We start from the raw sequence: 16,350 nt of genomic DNA, 5'->3' as shown, positions 1-16,350 counted from the left end.
ACATTTCATAGAGGGGGAAATACATTGAAAACATAAATATTATTTGATACTGTTTTATGCTATGACCGTCATCGCAGAAGATTTAAAACTTGTGTAGTTCATTTATCTACCAAACGATGGCGGTAAATGACTACTTTATGAATTAAATGCATTTTTGTCTCAAGTGAATTATTCTATATTTTAAAGCATTCGTTTTTATTCTAAATTTACATGACATAATGATCAGCTAATCCGTATAAAACTTCACGTGGGAAATACAGTTTCCCAAATCAATGAAAGACGTAATTCTTTATAACTTACTGTGCGGAACATATTTATAAGCTGGACGGATTGAATTTTTGTTAGTTTATTTGGTGTATTGTTAAGTGCTGGAAAAGCCTGTGAATTGCTCTTGAGAAAGCTGGAATAGATACTCAGAGCAGAAGGCAATATATGATTACATGTCTATTCAACCATCTTAACCAAATGATGAAACGGTTTCTTGCTCAAACCAAAAAGCCCACTGCAGCTGCCGAGGGCAATATCCAGACACTAAAAACCTTTTCACTCTCTCTCAATCGCTCTTGCTTCCTCTCCAGGGCATTATGAACACTTTTATCTCAGAGATAAACGGAAGAGTGGATCCTCTCCACATCTCTGTAACAAGTCTACAAAGACTGAGGGGGAAAGGTTCTTCACCCAGTCATGCATTTAATGTCCTTAAAAAGCTAAAGCTGGCAAAACTACAATCTGATTACTATGAGAATAAAAATAGTTAACTCTTGGCTTCAACTCTGTGATTTTATGATGTAATGCAAGAAAAATCTTGACAAAAAAATAAATAAAAATAATAATACTGTACAAACTGTATATTCTATGTTCCTATACCAACCCTACACCTTACCCTCACAGGAAACTGTGCATTTTTACTAAAAAAATTCTCATTCTGTATGGTTTATAAGCTATGTCACAAAAACAAGAGCACACGCACAAACACAAAATTTGAGCTTTATAACCATTTTTAATTGACACACACACACAAACACAAAAACACACTTCTCTTGTTAAACTATGAAATATAATTTATTGCATAAAAATTATATTTAGTTACAGTAAGAAGTCTAAACATTTATGTACAGTATTACTTTACAGCATTACATAAAAACAAAACTCAAGACTTCTTATGTACCCTCTTTGATATAAAATAACATCTGAAAAAAAAGAGTAAAAAAAGAAAAAAAAAAAGTTTTTTCGGCCACACTTGAGTGTCCATAAATAGCAACTACCATCCAGAGAGAAGCCAAGCCCATTCAGCTTTACATGTGACATGTTCACAAAGGCATTTTCATGTAACATTGACCAAAAGATGACTGGATACATTTCAGAGCCATTTAAAAGGTTCAGAGCTCAGAATAAATCAGTGATTTTCAATCTTCTTGCAGTCTTCATCATATAGAGAGTTAAAAATAATCCTCCAAACTAACTTCTTGTTGTTGTTCATTTTGAGGGTGCAAGTGACTGCCCAAAAGCTTCCTAAACAAATGAGGAGGAACGACACAGAGGTCATGGAAACCTTACCCACAATTACAGATGTTTTGTTTGCATTTATTACAGCTGAGAGGCCGAAGAAGTCCAGTTTTAAGTTACAGCAGTGATCAGAAGAGGGAAAGTAACAAGATTCCTATTCCACGTATTTCATATAGAAGACATAGACACAGATTCACTTTTTGTTGTGCACTTGCATAGTACTTATAATGGAAAGGAGGAATAAAACGTAATGAAGCCTGTTCATTCATATCCTGTACACTGACTCACAGGTTGGAGTAAACAAGCTCTCTGATGCCATCTCTCTCTCTCTCTCTCTCTCTCTCTCTCTCACACACACACACACACACAGAGAGAGACACATACACACCTCTGTTATTTAATTCACACCTTTAGAGGCATGGACAGATACTGCACTTTCTTTTTGTTTTGTTTGTTGCCATACATTTGAACACTTGTGAAGAAAAAGTCAAGAAAAGAAAAAGGACCAACATCCACTTCAGCTGATTATATGACTTCTGATAATAAGCGGTACATGGCATTCAGGCTTAGTAGAGGGAAACCCATTAAAACCTAAAAGTCAAAACAGACAATAAAGAGCAAGTGGGTCATACTGCAATCAACAGAGCACTTAGGCCACCTCTCAAGGCTACTATTTATAATTTTATAATATAACAGCACGACCGACTGGCATCAAACCCCCAAAAAGAGCTTTGTGCCATCCACGCAATTCTCATCCAATTTAACAAGAGCAGCATATTTGCAGCATGCTTTCCCAAGAAGGATCAAAGCACATTTAACCTCAGCGTAACATTTCAATTTCATACATTTCAATGACCAAAAAAAAAAAAAAAATCAGCTTCTAATTGTGAAGTTCATCACAAAACCTTTAAATGCACATTTATACTGCAATCCTGCCTAAGTCCACTCAGAGGTGAATGCAACGATGCAGCAGTTAAAAACAATGCATGACGGCATTTTCCAACAGAAAAGTGAAAAACAGTGATCCACAAATAGGGATAATAACTTAAAAAAGTCAGTTCCCTATAGGAAACTAATACGAGTTTACCAGAAAGCTTTCCTGCGTTACAAATGATTGATTGAATATAAAAAAGACAGATAAAGAAGGCTAATGAAGGTATGATCAGAGAAAGAGAAAAAAAAAGTTTCAATTCCAGCAAAAAGTTTGGTCCTCTGTTAACGAGAACACACAAATTCATTCCTGTATGCTATTTCAAAAGACACACAGAAAATAACGCTTCAAGCTAAAGTCAAAGTGAAAACATTATGAAAGCTAATATTAGTGCAGATGATCTTAGCTCCTTGCTGGTTGGCCTTTTAATCCAGGTTTCCATCTATACTCTTGTTTATTTGTGTGTGAGCATGTTTCCTGAGGAGCTTGGCACACTGCTGTTTAACCAGACACAGAATCTCAGTGTCTTTAAGCATCTAGCAGTCGCTAGGAAACAAAGCCAGCGCTTGATGTGCAATGGCGTTTGATCATGTATTTTCACACTTTGTATGTGTTGCAGGGAATCAGTGTGTATCAGTATGATGCAACTCTCATTTAATCATGAGCTGATGGAACCGTCCCAGCAAATTCACCGACTTCCTTGATTGCAGCATCGTCACATTTGCTACCTTTTGATATGTATTATTCAGAGATCATCCAGAGCGCCTGACCCCAGCTCACAGGCGTCGCGATCCTTGGAATATTCTGCATGAGCACAAAGGAACTGAGGTAAAAGGCAAGTTTTAACAATGTACTAGAACACAGTTTCCATCCGCTTGCATTAATGCTAGGTATTTAGTGGCAAGTAAATCCCCTTTTCACACTTTTTTGATTTGCCAATCAGCAATCTCCATCCGTCGTCATGACAACCAGGACCTCACTCTTGCCCATGTCTTCAAGAGCTGTCGCCAGGGAGACCAGGTCTGCGTCGCCCTGGTGACAAGCTTCCCACAGGTCTAGCAGCACACCTGTGGGGCTGGGTTTGGTTGCAAAATAGTTCAAATACCTGAGGGAGAGATGTGGAAAGAGATGAAATCATGTATTAATAAATGCGCAGATTATTTTGCCGCCGTGAAAGATGCAGGAAAAAATACCTGTCAAAGTCCAGCTTGCAAGCCAGCATTCTCCAGTCACAGCCTCTTGCGCTGGGGGCATCCAGACTGGCACAGATTTTCTGGCGTATGGAGACGGGAAGTCGGAAAGCATACGGGCCCACTTGAGACGAAGGTGGACATGAACCGCCTGCCGGCAGAGGTGAGTGAGGGGGCAAGGTCTGAAAAGCATACGTACAAACATAGAAAACAAGTCAGTGCCCATTATTATGTGTTTTTTTTAAGTTATAAAATAATTCATTAGTGATTCGACAGAATAAATAACATATGGATGTCCTGCTGTTTTCTGTACCTCTTGGATGTCAGTATTAAGCTGGAATATCTGTCCCTCCCCCTCCACCTGTCTGACACAAATCTTGCAGGTGAGCTGGGAAACCAGCAGACTTCCTCTCTCCAGACTGAAAGTGCAATGCAACGGCCGCTGACTCCCACTCCAAAGGTGGTAGAATGGGATTTCCTGGGAAACAAAACATGCATACTTGAAAGGCAATTTTGTTTTGTTTTTTGAAGAAGAAAAAAAGAAATAATTATATCTGCACATGCTCAAATGAGGATGTACATATTTTAATGATACGAATATATAATCGATGTACAACGTTTTATACATTTATATTTTAAATACATTTATATTTGAAAAAACATTAATAATGAAAAATTTCAAAAACATTCAAAAGTTTGAGGTCAGTAAATTAAAAAAAACAAGATAAAAAAATAAGTAATTCCGCAAATATTTTCAAAATTGACCGCAATAAGAACTGTTACCTTAAGCATCAAATCAGCATATTAGAATGATCTCTGAAGGATCATGTGACACTTAAGACCGGAGTAACAACTGCTGAAAATTCAGCTTCGCCATTATAAATAAAATTGTAAAATTTAAAAAATTAGAAAAAAAGTAGTTTTAAATTGAAATAACAAAAATGCTGCCTTGGTGAGCATAAGACACATTCAAAATATTTTTTTTAACTCTTACCCACCCCACACTTTTGAACTGCAGTTATACAGTTAATAACAAGCTTCTTTGTTTCACTTCGACTTCATTTAAAATAGCATAGTAACATGAAAAGAGGAAGGAAAAATTGGTTTCACAGACAGAGCAAATTATTCCCTTTGTATTTATTCCAAAATGTTTAACCATAAAAAAGAAATTCTAAATTGCATCCATATAACCAATAACAACAGAAAATCTCTCACCTGATACTTAGCCAGGAGTTTACTCCTCCAGTGAGAATGAGGAATGTCATGGATTGATAGCCGCAGGTTGTGGTAACTGTCCTTAAAGAGCAGGGGTTTGGGATCCTCTAGTAAAACCCCACCCAGACTTCGCTCAACCTCTGATACCTCCTGCAAAAAGAGGACAAACATTTAGCTTCCTTCCAAACTAAACAATTTATTGGGAAAGTAAATTCAATAAGAGGAGCAGACAGACTGACCTTAAGGGCATGTGGGGTGTCCTGTATGCAATAGACCCTCAGGCTGTAGTCTAAGGAGAGGCACGGGGCCCGGGGAGCAAAAAGGGCCAACTGCAGCCTCTTACAGGCTGGCCGAGGGGGAGCCGACTGTCCCACCAGACCATATGTCCCCAGCTGCTCCATCAGAATATGACAGCTTTGCTCCTCCACCTGTAGATAGCATGGTGTTGACAAACTCTCCTCTTCTACAGTTAGCACCTCCTAGTGGACGGGAGGAAATGAGTGTGTCAGAATATGCCTCATTATATGTCTCATTTATCCACATCATTATTTATAAAATGCTCTCCATCTTGTTCTCTTCCTGTTTCCCACCCTCCATCTTCACTGACTCTGTGTCATTATCTAATGATTTAGCTTATATCATTTTTGAGATGTCAGTCTCACCTCCCAGGCACCTTGATGGTTCTGCATTTTGAGGGTGAGGGTCCAGTCTGGGGGTTCTAGCTGGGCGCAGTGAGGCAGAGTTAGGACCACAGGTCTGCTCAGCAGCATGCCAGAGGGTCCGCAGCTCACCACCGGACTTAATACAGTCTGACTTCCATCTGATGGCAACCTGATACAAAACACAGAGCAAGAGAGGTTAGCAGCCCTAATTCAGAATGATATTCATTCTGCTTGCCAAATTCAATACAAAGTAAAGAGCACAACATCCCAAAGTTTGCACTCTCTCATTTAGAGTAATCCGAGATTGACATTTTTGAGACAGGAAATCATTTGTTTTTTTTACTTAATGTATTTTTTGTGGTTTTGCAACTTGTAAAGATAGTAGAAAAGAAAGATTGGGGAGTGGGATACAGAAATGTTGCAAACAAAATTCAAACTTGTGTCAACCACATACGCACCAGAACTCAGTGTGTAAAAGGTCTAAGATGTGTTAACCCAGAGCTATGGCTCTGACAGTAATTAATAGTATTTTGAGAAGATTTATGGCACCTACAATTAGTGAGAAACACAAAGCTTCTGCAAGTCTGCAAGCTCTGATATTTATATATTTCATATTTGACAATAAAAACACTTTTGCCTCAGCAAAAAAAGTCTCAGCTCAGACAAGCATTCAGTGTTTTCAAGACATATTTGTTTGTTTGTGTTTTTCCACTGTCATTATTTTGAAATGTTATTTTCTCCCGAGTTCTTCAATCGGGGTCACACTTTCGTGCAGTCAATACTGCTCTTCAAGGCCTGTTGAGGTGTCTTGAACTGGACTGTTTGCAAGTGCACAAAGTAAAAGATAAATGTAACGTTTTATGTCGGGAAATGAAAGTGTGATGGGGACAGGGCACTGAGAAACAGTTTCAAGCAGCTGACTTACGTCGTTTTCTCCCATTTGTTGATAATGAGATACATCTCGTAGAACTTGCCCTGAGGAATTGTCCCTGGTGGAACCAAAAGGCTCACCCCTGGCAGGGGGAAAAGAGAACCGAGGGAGGATTAAAATAAAACGATACAAATATTATTACATATTTTTACACTAAAAAAAATGAGCTAAAAGAATGTTTGCACGTAAACGTAACGTAAAACGTATTTAGCAAATCCAAATGGCAGGAACTAAATAACACATAAAAAAAAGAAACACAAATAAATAATATAACTAGATAAACATTTAATAATGAAAAATTCTATAATATATATAGAATGAAAAGGGTATAACATAGGTATTAGAAGGAGAAGGTGACTTTTCAGGACATTATCCCATGTCCCCCCTTTTCAAAACGCATATAAATCACACAGAATGGAGTTTATTGAAAATCTGGAATAGCAGAAAGTTTCCTGTGAGGGTTAGGGTTATGTGTAGGGTTGGTACAGTATAAAAACCATTACGCCTATGGGATGTCCCCACTTTTATCAAAAGCAAACCTCACATATACAGTATATATATACAAACTTAAAAAACAAATGTATCCAACATAGGCAGACTTGACTTAAATAAGTGGACATCATCAAAATAACACTAGAATATCATCATTTCCGGCTCGTTTAAAACCTATTACCTGTATTAGGGATGGTGAGACGGCCACCAAGGTAGCCTAGTGTGGCGCTGGCACTGTGACTCGGCTCCCTGGGTAGGGTATGCCCGTGGTGGTCTTTAGGTCCAGAGCCCACGGTCTTCAGGCTCATGATCTCCCCGTCAGTAGAGCCCAGGCCTGTCGGCAGCTCTAAAGAGGACATGGTAGAGGAGTTGTACACCTTTATCTTCAGGCTAGGAAGTGGGTCCAACAGGGGAGATGTGGTCATGGGGATCTTGTGCTGAGAGTCTAGGGTGGCCTGCTTCAGTGAGAAAATCGGTCCACGGAAGGTTCCGGCACTGGCTGTGAGGTCAGGAGGGGCTGTCGAATGCAGTAGGTGTGGATTATCTAGCAAAGTAGAGAAGCAAACAGAGAGAAAGAAATGTTTCCGGCTCGCTGTAAAGTTACGAAGCGGATTTCCCTAAGAAATTAGAGTATTAAAGGGGAGAGGATTTAAAAGAGGAGCCATATAAACAAGTAATAGAAGATTAAATAGTTTTGAGAGAGCAGGTGACAGCAGGAGAAAGGATTAAAACTTAACACATACTTTGAAAGACAGAGTTTATATTAGGTTTGAAGGTGTGAGAAAGGAGTGAGAATGAAAACTGAAACTGAAAAAAAAGGTGAGGAAACACGGATGTCTCACCCTGTCGTGGCGGTTTGTAGTTGCCTGGGTGGAAGGCAGCAGTAAGGGCTGAGGATGAATCTGTGATTTCACCGTGAAGATGGCGGCAGCTCCAGCGATACACCAGGATGCCCACACACAGCACGAGGATCACACACAGCAGTAATGCTCCCACCAGACCCGCATACACCGCTACACCAGCGCCGGAGCCCAGAGCTGACACACATATAGGTACACATCTATTCATATACTGTATGCAAACCTATCACAGATGTAAATTAATACATTATGCAATACAAAAGTGTGGAAAATACAGGATATACAGTAGGTCAGAAGGAGTAGAAACCAGAATTTTAACAATCAGTATAAAGCCAAGTCAGGATTGCAGATTGTTTTAGCCAAGAATCCCCCACTAAAACAGCAAAATGGCAATTCAGAGATTCTCATGCTTTGTATGATAATTTTTTTTTATTTTTTTTATGAAGTTTGGTAGCATGAGTCAGTCGGATTGTAACTAGTGATAAGGAACAGTGGTTGCTATTTGTGTGGACAGTAAACAGATTGTGGGTGGTCTGAGGATAATAATGAGGGTCTAAATGTCCAACATGTATGAACAGTTGGGGGTACTGTGGATCTAACAGTGCATTGTGGGACTCTCTTTGTGACTCTTCATCCCTGTCTCTGTTTTATTCAGCCATCGCTGAATTAAAGATGCAGTAGGTAACTTTTGTAAAAAAAATTTATGGTCCTATTGCCATTTGCAGAAATTCGCCACTCCGGGTAAAAAACAACCAATCAGAGCTGCGGTCCGTAACTTTGTTTGTGTTCAAAATTTACAAAATGTATATAATAAGCGAGTACACCATGAATCCATTTTCCAAACTGTGTTTTTAGACTGTCATGAATCACTAGGGTACACCTATATTAAGTGTTTATATTCAGACTATTTTAGATTGCTTCGGGGATACCGCGGCGGAGTAATTCTTGTGATTCTTCATAAACATAAACAGAGAGAAGTAGTTCCGGCTACAATGTTCTTCCACAAGATGCAAGCAGTTCTGTTTATTAACCGCTAGAGCATCAAAAGTTACCGACTGCAGCTTTAAGTGATATATTTACATACCATAGTATGCTATAAAATGGCATTAGAAGAAGAGGAGAGACAGGGGTGATCACATAGGTACTGCACCCAAAACACATAGTGGAGAAAAAAATGAGGAAGAGAGCAGATGCCTGTAAAGAGTGAGAGTGGGTAAAGGCTCATGTGGCAGGACAAAAGTGAATCCGACAGCTGTCTTAACTTATTATAGCAAAAGGAACAAAGCCGAATTAGGTGCGTTACTTTTTGGTCTCTCAAGTGCTGAATGTCACATTGATCTCAGAATATTATAGCATCACTTGAACTGTAAGCTACGCTATTGATTGCTCTGGGCCTGTAAGATACACAGTCATTAACTTCAATGTCTACAAAAAGCACTCTATTTCTGAACCAAGATTGCACATATATTATACATCATCTTCCAGGAATGCATATTCACATTCCTGTGTGTGTGTGTGTGTGTGTGTGTGTGTGTGTGTTTGTTTATATATTACATAAGCTATTCAGAATGAATCAAGTGTAAAAACACAAATATGTGCATTTTTGGAATAAAAATAAGAATAAGAATAAGAATTTTCAAGTCTGGAAATTCTAAAAATAGCCAACATTAAATATATTAGCCAACAACGTCTTATGCCTCAAAGTAGTATTTAAGAACTAAAGTAATATATAAATGTAATCTATAAAAAAAATAAACCCATATAGAAGCCAAGCCAATTAAATCAACCAATATTTGATTATTTTGAGATTCTCAGCCAATAACAGAACCAGTCCAAAATATGATATTACTGCTTTAAGTGATTAATTAAAATAGTGTTTAATTAAATTAAGTGATTCATTAAAAAAGGGAAAAAAAAGCTTTTAAAGTGTCTTTTTACTGTATATAATTTAAAAATGGACTGTAAGGTGCTGTCTTCTATTTTATATTCTCAGTTCATATGTTTTCACTTCATGAGGTTCTACTTTATCACAGGACAATGTGCAGCATATCCAGAGATGAACAGGACAGAAGTGACAGAGTGAAACAGTACACACACACAACCACACACTGATCATACTGTACTTGTATCGCATCTATATAGATGCATATTTCCAATCACTTTTCCTTGGGTTTCCCAGACACAATCACATAAGTATCCAGACGCACAGAGAGAGATGGTGAAAAGAGGATGTAACAGTATCAAATAAAAAAAAACACTGTTATTAAAAGGAAAACTTACGATGGTTTGCCTGTTCAATAGAAACCTTTTTATCTGTTAGAAAAAAGGCAAAAACAAAGAAAAAAACAAGAAAGAGTGAACATGAGAATGGATGAGCAAAGCTATGAGCATAGCTCAGAGATGACTGCAAATGAAAGTGGAACAAATAATCAATAAATGCAAATTCAAGACTCAGCAAATGAACCATCAAAACATAAACTCAGAAACCATAGGTTTATGGCAAGCAGAGCAAAAAGTAAATATCTTACTGCTCTTACAGTAAGGGACATAGGAACTAGAGGAATCATTTATGAGGAGATATATAGACACACACACACACACACACGTGTGTTAATGCTGCGTTACTAATGCTTGAATCTGGGTTGTGCTCCAAGTTTTTTGCATTAAAACCTCCAGTCTGCACTATGTTCTGGCTGAATAGTGTGTGCATATGTGAGTGTGAGTGTGTGTAAGCATGCTATTGATGTTCTCCTGAGATAATTTAATGCTTTCAGCTGTGCTCATCCAATACCAGCCCTGGCATAAGAACCCAGTGTCAAGATGAATCTGGCTCACCATCACATGGCTGATGTGTTTCTCCACTTGCTAGTATTTAAGTTAATTTAGTCCGACTCCCCAAACCTCACCATTTACCTTCTTGTCCATTAGTGCTCATATCCATGTGCCAACTCATTTTCTGAAGGAGTGAGGACCAGTGTTAGTTTTTTTTTTATTGTATTTTTTATTTTCATACTATATGTAAATTATAAACCCTGGCTTGGCAACTAGCTGAAAAAGATTTGGCTAACTATAAAAAAATTAGTGAGGGGAAGGTTTTTATATCTGTTCTCCATTTTAATGGTTAATTATTTTTGTGATGGGAAAGCTGAATTTTAAGCACCCATTACTTTAGTGTTCAGTGTCACATGATCCTTCAGAAATCAAACCTTGAATGAAAAATCAAACCAGGACCAGGTTCACATCAGTCATGTTTCATTAATGCGGACACTTTGTCACTGATGATGCTGGGTCATGTGACTTACTGCGGACACACAGTCCCTCCGTGCAGTTCTTGCTCTCCATCATGCTGCCGCTGCAGTGGCGTCCTCCATTACGTGGTGGGGGCGCCTGACATTCACGGCTTCGCCAGTGTGTGCACTCTGTCCCACACGCTGACCACTTGGCCCATTCCGTCCAGCCTCCGTCCACTAGAACAATACATAATAAGCAATTACACAGTGGATCATAACTCTGTCAGTGGATCATATGAATTTGTTGGTGGTTATATAGTGTGTCACGAATGGTTGTGACAGGTGTCAGTCTTCACCTGGACAGAGGGTGGTGCAGCTGACTCTCTGGAATGGTGGGCCATCACAGAAGGCTCCTCCATTGAGCGGTGCTGGATTAGTGCAACTGCGTGTCCTCCGCTGCCAACCCCGCCCACATTGAGCATTGCACTCTGACCACTCTGTCCAGGATGACCAGCCCCCACTCACTAAGGTAGGAGAGCCAGATATAAATATACACACACAAAAGACACATATAAACTGGCATGCAGTTTGCTCTGAAGAGAATTGAGCCTGTTAAATACACTCAATTGACTATTAAAGGAAAAACAAGTAGCAATGCAAAATGAACTACTTTGAGCTGTACAACAGGATACAATGTACAAAAGAGCTGCATATTATATCATTCGTAAGAGAGAAAGTACAGTCAGCATGACATAATCGTGACAGGACAGAGAAAATTTAAAGCAGAGAGGGCCTTGAAATATCCTTAAGTGTTTTTATGTAATTAATTTAATTTTTTTTGCAAGAATGACCAAATTAATGTATTTTGTCCCACTTATTACACAACTGCTTACCAAATAAATTAATAAATAAACATGAAATATTGATTTTGTGCTGAGATATTATGTACCCTAAAATTCGAAAGTTTGGGGTTGGTAAGATTTTTTAATGTTATTGATTTTAATGTTTTATTCTCACTAAGGATGTATTTATTTGATTAGAAAATACGGTAAAAACTGTAATATTGTATATAATTATTACAATTTATATTTATTTAAAAATGATTTAATTTATTCCTGTGATGGCAAAGCTGAATTTTCAGAAGCTATTAATCAAATCTTCAGTGTCACATGATTCTTCAGATATGATTTATACATTTTTCTTATTATCATTTGATCCCCACAGTGTAGGTGCTTAATATTTTTGTGTAAACTGTGAAATATTTTATTCAGGATTCTTTAATGAATAGTACAACAGTATTTATTTGAAATTCACATTTTTTTTATAAAGAAACATTATAAATGTCTTCACTGTCACTTTTGATATGTTTAATGCATCCATGCTAAATAAGCAAGTTCTTGCAATAAAAAATGTATCTCACCCCAAACTTTTGAATAGTAGTGAATATATTTGAATGGCTTAATTATGGAAGAATAGTGAAAAAAGAAACTTTAACAGTTGGTCAAATTTTTAATTATCATTATAGACTGCAGAATGCAGAAACTGACCAATAAGGATTGAGTATTTCACAGAGCAGTGTAATAAATATTCATAAACACCACGGGAGATTCTAGTTTTCTTTTGTCTAGAGAACTTTGCCTTGCCAGATTCATTCAATGATTGGGATCACTGCAGGGATTCTGATTGGTCAAGTGGTTACCGTAGACGATGAGTGTGGCAGTGCTGCTGCGTCGCCTAGCGACCACATTGCGAGCCACACAGGTGTAGTTAGCCGTGTCAGAGAGGCGAGCCTGCTTGATGATTAGGTCATGATCGATGGTAATTAGAAAGTTAGAATCCAGCGCCGGGTCAATGAGCTCTTCGTTCTTCAGCCAGTCCACCTGTGGCATTACAAAAAAATCAATCCATTCAGTTTGAAGAAGAATGATGTGTATCTGGAACAAAATTGCACTTACAATCCTTTGAACAGAACATTTAAAAAGTCCCAGGCATGTTCTGAATACAAAAAAAGTATATCCTGTGTGGTTGAAAGTTTGATCAAAGCCTTCAATATTAAAGTATCACTGCTCACGGGTTTTACTGAAACCTCAAGGAATCAAACATTGTTTGTTTGTTATTATGCATGAAATAAACAAAGGGAAAACCCAGCTGGAGATTGAAACAATAACAGAAAGAAAAAGGCTGTGATATGGCACCTCAGCAGGCGGCATGCCCTCTGGTGGACGACACTGCAACAAGACTTCCTGCTCCAGACTCACTTCCCTGCCAAGTGGCTCCTGTTCAAAGTTCTTCCTTAAGTCTGAAAAACACAGAAATATTTTTAAACCACAACAAACAATAATAATAATAATAACAAAACAAAACAAAATCTAAGTGTTTCAATTCTTTCATTATAAAGCAAGAAAATAGCACAAGCAATAATAGTTGAATGTTCTATAGCCAGAATACTAGGTTTCTCTTCAGGTTCTGTCTTTTAAATGCAGTCTAAGATCAGATCAGATCACATAAGCTGCTGGACAGTGGACACAAACTCACAGGCGATGCGGACATAAGCCCGTCGGCTCTTTGTGGTGCCTGCCGAGCTCCAGGCAACACACTGACACCAATAGTCCTCCAGTCCAAACAACTCCTCGACCTGCGTCCGGGAGACAGAGATATCTACTTCTCTCACTACTAGACCTACGACAGGGAGGAAAACACGAATATATCAATCAAGTTTGAAATGTATGCATCACTTACACATTCTGACAGTAGTAGTAAAATTGCAAGCCCCAGACCGTGCTTGATTTAAAATAATACATGTATTTGATGCATTTATCAAATATATAAAAAAAATATTTATGAAAAAATGAATAAATATAATGAATATACAAGATAATATAAATATATGTGAATAAGCAACATAATAATATAAAATCAAATCATAATAAATGAATAAACATTTTAGAACAAAAATATAGTTTTATTATTTAGTTAAAAAAATAATACAAAAAAAACTATAAAAAATAAAACAATACAAAAATAATAATACAATACAAATAAAACAAACTAAAAAGAATAATCTAGAGCTAATGTAGTCTTGGGGAAGAATAAAAGTTCTGAATAAAGATAAACTTGATCATTCTGATTATACCAATTGTGCAATTATCAGTCATCATATTTACATTCACATTCATCTGAGCAGACAGTTTTGCTAATTTTATGATACGGTTAGCTTCCCTCAAAGCTCTTTTGGACATAGCTGTGTTCACTGCTACACAAAATAAATGTCTTTGACTATTTCAGTCATTCGCACTCAGTGAGCGTGGGTGGGTGCTAAAGTGTTCTCTTAGCTTGATTGGTTTGATTTCTTTTTGAGAATATGCCATTCCTTTGTGCTTTCCATGTTTTAGGATTCAGTTTAACACCATTTTAAAAATGAGTTGAAATAATGTGGGCTGATGGCTTCAGCAAAAGCATATACCACACATTACGTAGCACACAGTAGGTCTGTCTTTAAAGGTTTATATGTTCATTTAAAATCAATTCCCCAGTGGAGAAAACGAATGGGAATTTTTACCTCTGGAACTCAACTGTTTGACTCAACTGTCAACTGTCAGCAATCAGGAATCTATCTCTGAAGCGGCCTATTCTACAGTACAACAGAAAACTTTTCCAAGCCAAGACCTGTTCCCCACTAGACACGTTTGAGATTAATTATAACATCTAATGCCTATTAATGTCCCAGCACATCTGACACACTTTACCTGTGATAGGGTCCAGACTCTCCTTGGTCACATGGTCATTCTGGTTCACACCATTCTCCGTTGCATTTGAAGTATATCTGTGTGGCTGGGGCAGCCTTGCAGGAAAGTTTGATAGGCCTGTTTTTTACTATGAAGGCATCCTCTGGCTCACTCTGGAACTCGGCAACGGTTTCGGCAGGGGCAGATGGAAATGAGTCCGGGAGAACTTCGCTGTAATCGTTGCCATCTAATAAAAAACAGAGAGAGGGAGAGAGGTCAGAACATGTGTACAGTTTAGGCAAGTGTATATTCAAAAGCATGTATCTGTCACAGCAAATGAGTTTGGCCTCAGGGCTAATGGTGAGACAGTCGGTGTATGTTTGAGAAAGACTCGGTCCATGACATTTCAAGTGTAGTCTAGTAATACAGCTTTTGCTAGTCTCCGGCTCAGTATAGCATCCCTGGGGAGTCCACACAGAGCCAAGATGAAGCTGGGGGAGCTTGACCCTTCCATCGAAACGCCCAGTGGATCACACATTATCCCCTGACATTTTCCCAGTGACAGATCCCTCCCAGCACAGAGCTCATCCAGGGGCCTGCGTGTTTCACGGCTCCGCACCCAGACCCTGTCACCTCCAACACGACAATGCTGTTAACCTTTCAAGCATTAAAAGCTACATAGGCAATTGACTACAGAGTGAAAATGAGGTCTGTAGACACCGGCGCCGCGGGACAAAACAGGAAAGTTGTTGGTCTGCACTTTCTGTGATTTGTAGCACACACTTCTCAGAGCTGGAAAATGTTTTAGGGATGTCAACTGTGAAACGCAACTTATTTTTTTTGACTAACCTTAATTTTACTAGGATGATGAATGTGCTAAAACTTGAAGGCATGTGTTCAGATAAGCAAATGTCCCCCACTCCCTCAATTCAATGCAAGGTTTGATGCACTACATTTGTTTTCAATTTCTATTCCTCCCTAGCCTGCAATATCGAAATAATAGTCAACGTCATGTCTAAAAATTCTCTCATTGATAGGCAATAATCCCAAATGACAACAAAGGCAATTACAAACAAAAACAAGACTCTGATGGAGATGACACCCTCCTTTCGGCCGTGACGGGGAGAGTTTCACCCATTAAACTGCAAAGGCTCTCATGGTTGAAGGCACTGCTTGAGTTTAATTATCACACATGTACAACTGGCATCAACTGGCATTGTAATGATGTGACTAAAATACTTCTGACAGCATAGCTTATCTTGCTGCAGTGCAGGAACATAATTTAGTGTCAGGTTGGACTCCAAATCAGCAGCTTTGCCATCCAAGGAATAATTAAAAAATGTCAATATTTTAAAATTAATATGGTTATTTTTAAATAGTAATATTTCACAAATCTTTACTGAGATTTGAACAAAAACATTCTGATCACAAATATACTACATGCAAATATTTGAGTGTGTTGTACACATACAGTTTTAGGTGCTGCAACGACGCGTCGACGTCATCGATACGTCGACTACAAAAAAACGTTGACGTGTGAAATGTGTCACACTTTACATCTTGCGTAATGGCGGCTTCTGCTCCTGGAAATGGAGAAATTTGCATTCT

At 38.3% G+C, this 16,350-nt stretch overlaps 1 pseudogene; it reads right to left on the bottom strand.

Moving 5' to 3' along the window:
* Positions 1 to 1,039: 1,039 nt before the first annotated feature.
* On the bottom strand, positions 1,040 to 14,989 carry LOC113096505 (netrin receptor UNC5B-b-like; annotated as a pseudogene).
* Between the last annotated feature and the right edge of the window lie 1,361 nt (positions 14,990 to 16,350).

This window comes from Carassius auratus, unplaced genomic scaffold, assembly GCF_003368295.1.
Source record: "Carassius auratus strain Wakin unplaced genomic scaffold, ASM336829v1 scaf_tig00215959, whole genome shotgun sequence".
NCBI lineage: Eukaryota > Metazoa > Chordata > Actinopteri > Cypriniformes > Cyprinidae > Carassius > Carassius auratus.
Note: the sequence above shows the minus strand (reverse complement) of the source record. Positions and strands in the feature narration are given on the sequence as shown.